Raw genomic sequence first — 6,525 nt, 5'->3', positions numbered from 1 at the left:
AAAAGCAGGAGTTGCAATTCTCATATCTGATAAGACAGATTTTAAAGCAACCAAGATATAGTGGTAAAAGGATCAATGCAACAATAAGAGCTAACGATCCTAACATCCAGACACATAAGACCTATAAAGAGACTTAGACTCAATGAGACAGAAAATTAATAAGGATATCCAGGACTTGAACTCAGATCCGGAACAAGTAAACTTAATAAATATTTATAGAGCTCTCCACTTTAAATACACAAAATATACATTCCTGTCAATACCACATCACACCTACTCATAGGTTTAAATGAAATATTGATCGGCCATTAGTAATACCCATTTTTAGAATAAAGCAACATTTCTGTTTTCTCTCCCTCTTTTTCTTCCTCTTTCTTCCTCTCCTTCACTCCTTTGTTTTTTCTTTCCTTAAAAAAAAAAAAAAAAAAAGAGACCTACACTAATCAGGCACATCCACCTTGGAGTGTTGGGACTCCACCAGCCTTTTTTACACGTTTGCAGCAGGAAGAGATAAACAACATGGAGTAACTCAGGCTAGGAAACCCTCAGGTGCACTAGAAGGTTTGGGGCAGGAACTGAGACATTCTCAGCTTATGCAAACGAAGCACCACTCCCCTCCAGTTTGTTTATAAAACCCTTGCATTTCACTGTAAAATGGCAACCCATCTTTCTAGGACTTCTCTCTGCTGCATAAAACAAACTCAGTAAAATCCCACTAGGACTTTTTCAAACTCATTCATTTGGAAAACAAATCTTCCTTCCTATCACTAATTTAACTTCTGCTCTAACAAAAAAAAAAAAAAGAAGAAGAAGAAGAACAAAACTCCGTCTCAAAAAAAAAAAAACCAATGAGGAAAGTGTATGAATTCATACAGCAGGAAGCCGGGAGGTGGGGGCAGCTCCCGAATGGGCTAATCTGTGGCTCAGGCTCTTCTTGTGTTTCCTCTGCCATGCTCACTGGCTTGTTCTGTTCTGGGAAGGGCTCTGTGTATAGGTGTCTCAGGAGAGCTGCCACCGCTCCAGACTTCATATCCAGAAACAACAATGTCCGCTGTGAGAGGAAGGATGCCTAGACCTTGGAGTCCTTTTTAAGAGCAAGGAAACATTTCCCAGAAGACTCTGCTATGGTGCGAGTGCTTGTGCCTCCCCCAAAATTCATGTTCAAACTGAATCCCCACAGCAGCAGTATTAAGAGCTGGAGCCTTTGGGAGATGATTAGGCCACAAGGGCTCTGTCCTCACAGATGGGATTAGTGTTTTACAAAAGGGCAAGAGGGAGCCGGGTGCAGTGACTGATGCCTGTAATCCCAGTACTTTGGGAGGCCGATGGGGGTGGATCAGGAGGTCAGGAGTTTGAGACCAGCCTGGCCAACGTGGTGAAACCCCGTCTCTACTAACAATAAAAAAATTAGCTGGGCATGCTGGTGGGCACTTGTAATCCTAGCTACTCAGGATGCTGAGGCAGGAGAATGGTTTGAATTTAGGAGGTGGAGGTTGCAGTGAGCCGAGATTGTGCCACTGCACTTCAGCCTGGCGACAGGGCTAGACTCTGTCTCAAAAAAAAAAAAAAAAAAACGAGGAGAGAACTAGCTGGCCTTTCTTCCTTTTGCCCTTCCACTGTCTGCTATGTGAGGAAGCAGCATTAATCTCTTTTTGCCTTTCCATCTTTTGTGTTATGGGAGGACACCACATTTGTCCCCTCCAGAGGATGCAGCAACAAGGTACCATTTGGAAGCAGAGATGGAATTTGGAAGCTCTCCTCAGACACGGAATCTGATGGTGTCCTGATTTTGGACTTCCAGCTTCTGTAGCTGTGAGCAAAACAGTTATGCTATCTCTCAGTTCTGCTCTCTAAAGTATTTCGTGTAATGACTAATACAATCTCCCTCCCCACCCTTTTCTCAAATTTCACTGATTCACATGCCAGCTCCTAAACCAGTCTCTGCAAAGGGCAGTCGAGGTGGCTCACACCTGTAATTCCAGCACTTTGGGAGGCCGAGGCGGGTGGATCACGAGGTCAGGAGATCAAGACCATCAGGGCCAACATGGTGAAACCCCATCTCTACTAAAAATACAAAAAAAATTAGCTGGGCGTGGCAGCACACCTGTAGTCCCCACTACTTGGGAGGTTGAGGCAGGAGAATTGCTTGAACCCAGGAGGCGGAGATTGCAGTGAGCTGAGATCGCACCACTGCACTACAGCCTGGGTGACAGTGTGAGACTCCGTCTCAAAACAAAAACAAACCAATTTCTTCAAAGAAGACTAGCCTACACCAGTCAGGATTTACCTCTTGAGCTGGGTAGAATGGAATGATTTTCCTGAGTCCCTGGGAGGAGTGGGACACACACACAAATGGTGTCTGCCAGCAAGCAAGCGAGAGGTGCACAGACAGAAACTTGATCTAGACAACAGCGACTGCCTCAGAACCAGCGGCCCCAGAGGATTAAGACGAAGAGTCTCTATGCAAGAAGTGAAGATTTTCTGTTAAGCGTTAAGTACAATGTTACCAGGTTCTAAGGACATTTCCAAGGAAGGCAGAGGATTGAGAGCTTCTCTCTGCCCACTTCCTATCCCCATCTCCAAGACAACTGGGCTGGGCAGGTTGGAGACCTGAAGGCTAGCACATAGCCACCCCTGGTTGGTTGTGAGGTGGAAGCTCCAGAGCTGTTTATGGAGCCCATTTTAGAAGCCCCCTCTCCCTCCTCACATTTTAAAAATAAATTAGAACATTTTATTACATTTTAACAATAATCTTTTTTTTTTTTTTTTGAGACAGAGTCTAGTCTTCCTCTGTGGCCCAGGTTGGACTGCAGTGGCGCGATCACTCACTGCAGCCTCGACCTCCCAGGCTCAAGCGATCCTCCCATCTCAGTCTCCTGAGTAGCTGGGACTACAGACACATGGCGCCAGGCCCAGCTAATTTTTGGTATTTTTGTAGAGATGGGGGTCTCATTATGTTGCTCAGCCTGATCTCCAACTCCTGGGCTCAAATAATCCTCCCATCTTGACCTCTCAAAGTGCTGGAATTACAGGCATGAGCCACTGCACCTGGGTGCAATAATTTCTTAACATCATGTGATACTTTGTCTCATGTCAGATTTCTCTAAAATTTGAGTTAGAGCTGGTTTATTAAGGCCATGATCTAATCAAAGATATGTATTCTTTTAAAAGTAGCTCTACGGAGATATAATTGATATACAAGAAATGGAATTATTTGAGGTGTACAATTTCTTTCTTTTTTTTTTTTTGAGACACAGTCTCACTCTGTCCGCCAGGCACCAAGCTGGAGGGCAGTGGCACAATCTCGGCTCACTGCAACCTCCGCCTCCCTGGTTCAAGCAATTCTCCTGCCTCAGCCTCCCGAGTAGCCGGAACTACAGGTGCACGCCACCAAGCCTGGCTAATTTTTGTATTTTTAGTAGAGACAGGGTTTCACCACATTGGCCAGGATGGTCTCGACCTCTTGACCTCATGATCCGCCTGCCTCGGCCTCCCGAAGTGCTGGGATTACAGGCTTGAGCCACTGCGCCCGGCCAAAGTGTACAATTTCATAAGTTTTCACATAGGGGTACAAATCATCACAATCAACCTGGTGATCACCTCCAGGCCTGGTGCAGTGGCTCACGCCTGTAATCCCAGCCCTTTGGGAGCCAAGGTAGGCGGATCACCTGAGGTCAGGAGTTTGCGATCAGCCTGGCCAACATGGTGAAACCCCGTCTCTACTAAAAATACAAAAATTAGTCAGGCATGGTGGGTGCCTGTAATCCCAGCTACTTGGAAGGTTGGGGCAGGAGAATCACTTGAACACGGGAGGTGGAGGTTGCACCACTGCACTCCAGCCTGGGCTACAAGAGTGAAACTCCATCTCAAAAAGAAAAAAAAAGGCGACCACAACCATCAGCCCCAAAGGTGCCCTTGTACTTCTTTGTTAATTTGATTCTTCCTCTACCCTGCTCCCAGGCAATCGCTGGTCAAATTTCTATCACCATAGGTTAATTTCCATTTTCTAGATTTTAAATTATTTTATTTTATTGAGATAGAGTCTTGCTCTGTCGCCCAGGCAGGAGTACAGTGGCTCACTACAATCTCCACCTCCCAGGTTGAAGCGATTCTTCTGCCTCAGCCTCTTGAGAGCTGGGATTACACCACATCCAGCTAATTTTTGTATTTTCAGTACAGACAGGTTCTACCATCTGGCCAAGGTGGTCTTGAACTCCTGACCTTGTGATCCACCAGCCTCGGACTCCCAAAGTGCTGGGATTACAGGTGTGAGCTACTGCACCCGGCCTATTTATTTATTTTTAGAGATGAGGTCTTGCTCTGTTGCCCAGGCTGGAGTGCAGTGCTGCAATCACAGCTCACTGCAGCCTCAAACTCCTAGGCTCAAGTGATCCTCCTGCCTCAGCCTCTTAAGTAGCTGGACTACAGGCACACACATCTGGCTAACTCTTTTTCCTATTTTTTTTTTTTAGAGACAGGGTCTTGCTATGTTGCTCAGGCTGGTCTCGAACTCCTGGCCTCAAGCAATCCTCCCACTTCTAGGATGTTATATAAATGGAATCATACAGGATAAGTTTTTTTTGTCTAGCTTCATTTACTTAACATAATTGTTGAGATTCATTCACTTAGTGATCCACACCATACACAGTAGTTCATTCCTTTGTAGTGCTGAGTAGTATTCCATTGTGCGGATGTTCCACCATCTGCTTACCACCCACTTGTTGATGGACACTTGGGTTATTTCCAGTTTTGGGCCATTACTAATAAAGCTGCTATGTACATTGACGTACAGTCTTTGTATGGGCATATGCTTTCATTTTTTTTGAGTAAATACTTAGGAGTGAAATGGTTAGGTCACATGGCAGGTGAATAATTAATGTGTTTTTCTTTTTTGAGACAGGGTCTGATATGGTTTGGCTCTGTCTCTACCCAAATCTCATCTTTAATTGTAAATCCCCATATGTTGACAGAGGGATCTATAATCCCCACGTGTGAAGGAAGGAAAGCCATTAGACTATGGGGGCCGTTTCCCCCAAGCTGCTGTTCTCTTGCCAGTGAGTGAATTTTTACGAGATCTGGTGGTTCTATAAAGAGTAGTTTTTTCTGCGCTCTCACTCTTCCCTCTGCCGCCACCATGTGAAGAAGTTTCTTGCTTCCCCCTCACCTTTCACCATGATTATAAGTTTCCTGAGGTCTCCCCAGCCATCTGGAACTGTGAATCAATTAAACCTCTTTCCTTTATAAATTACCCAGTTTCAGGTAGTATCTTTATTGCAGTGTGAAAACAGACTAACGCGGGGTCTCGCCCTGTCACGCAGGCTGGAGTGCGGTGTTGTGATCACACCTCACTGCAGCCTTGACCTCCCAGGTTCAAGTGATCCTCCCACCTCAGCCTCCTGAGTTATCTAGGACCAAAGGCATGTGACACCATGCCCAGCTAATTTTTTTTAATTTCTTTTTTTTTTTTTTTTTTCAGATGGAGTCTTGCTCGTCACCCAGGCTGGAGTGCAGTGGTGCAATCTCGGCTCATTGCAACCTCTGCCTCCTGGGTTCAAGCGATTCCCCTGCCTCAGCCTCTCGAGTAGCTGGTACTACAGTCGCACCCCACTACACCCAGCTAATTTTATGTATTTTTAGTAGAGACGGGTTTCACCATGTTAGCCAGGATGGTCTCAATCTCCGGACCTGGTGATCCACCAGCCTCGGCCTCCCAAAGTGCTGGGATTACAGGCATGAGCCACTGCGCCCGGCAGCCCAGCTAATTTCTTTTTAAAAAATTACTTACCTAGCAGGGAGATACCACCATGATGAAGGTGGTTTTCCCAGGGCAAGGCTTATCCGTTGCACTCTGGATGTGCCTACCCCTGTGATTTCCCCAAATGTGGGAAACTCGACTGCATAATTTGTGGTAGTGGGGGACTGCATTTGCGCTTTCCCCTGGTTAGAAAAAAGAATTACATGTAGAGATGGGGTCTCCCTATGTTGCCCAGATTTGCCTTGAACTTGTCTGGGTTATTTGTCGAGGTTCAAGTGATCCCTTTGCCTCAGCCTCCCACAGTGTCAGGATTACAAGCATGAGCCACCCTTCCCTGGCTATAATTAACCACTTAAAAATGTACGGCAGGGCGCAGAGACCCACGCCTGTAATCCCAGCATTTTAAGAGGCCGAGGCGGGTAGATCATGAGATCAAGAGTTCGAGACCATCCTGGCTAACATGGTGAAACCCCGTCTCTAGTAAAAATGCAAAAATTAGCTGGGCGTGGTGGTGCGCACCTGTAGTCCCAGCTACATGGGAGGCTGAGGCAGGGGAATCACTTGAACCTGGGAGGCAGAGGTTGCAGTGAGCCAAGATGGCGACACTGCATTCTAGCCTGGCAACAGAGCAAGACTCCATCTCAAATTAATAAATAATAAACATGCACAAATACTTTCCTACTCTGTCCCAAAGTGGTTACATCATTTTACTTTCTCCTAGTAGCGTATGAGAGTTTCAGTTTTGCACATCCCCAACAACATTTGGTACA

At 46.0% G+C, this 6,525-nt stretch overlaps 1 non-coding gene across 1 annotated transcript; it reads left to right on the top strand.

Moving 5' to 3' along the window:
• Positions 1–5,777: 5,777 nt before the first annotated feature.
• Positions 5,778–5,940, top strand: LOC118145453 (U1 spliceosomal RNA). The gene has a single exon (XR_004730557.1). It is a non-coding gene; the product is annotated as a U1 spliceosomal RNA (small nuclear RNA).
• Positions 5,941–6,525: the final 585 nt, after the last annotated feature.

The sequence above is a fragment of the Callithrix jacchus genome, chromosome 8 (genome assembly GCF_049354715.1).
Source record: "Callithrix jacchus isolate 240 chromosome 8, calJac240_pri, whole genome shotgun sequence".
NCBI lineage: Eukaryota > Metazoa > Chordata > Mammalia > Primates > Cebidae > Callithrix > Callithrix jacchus.
This window is presented reverse-complemented; position numbering and strand designations above follow the sequence as displayed.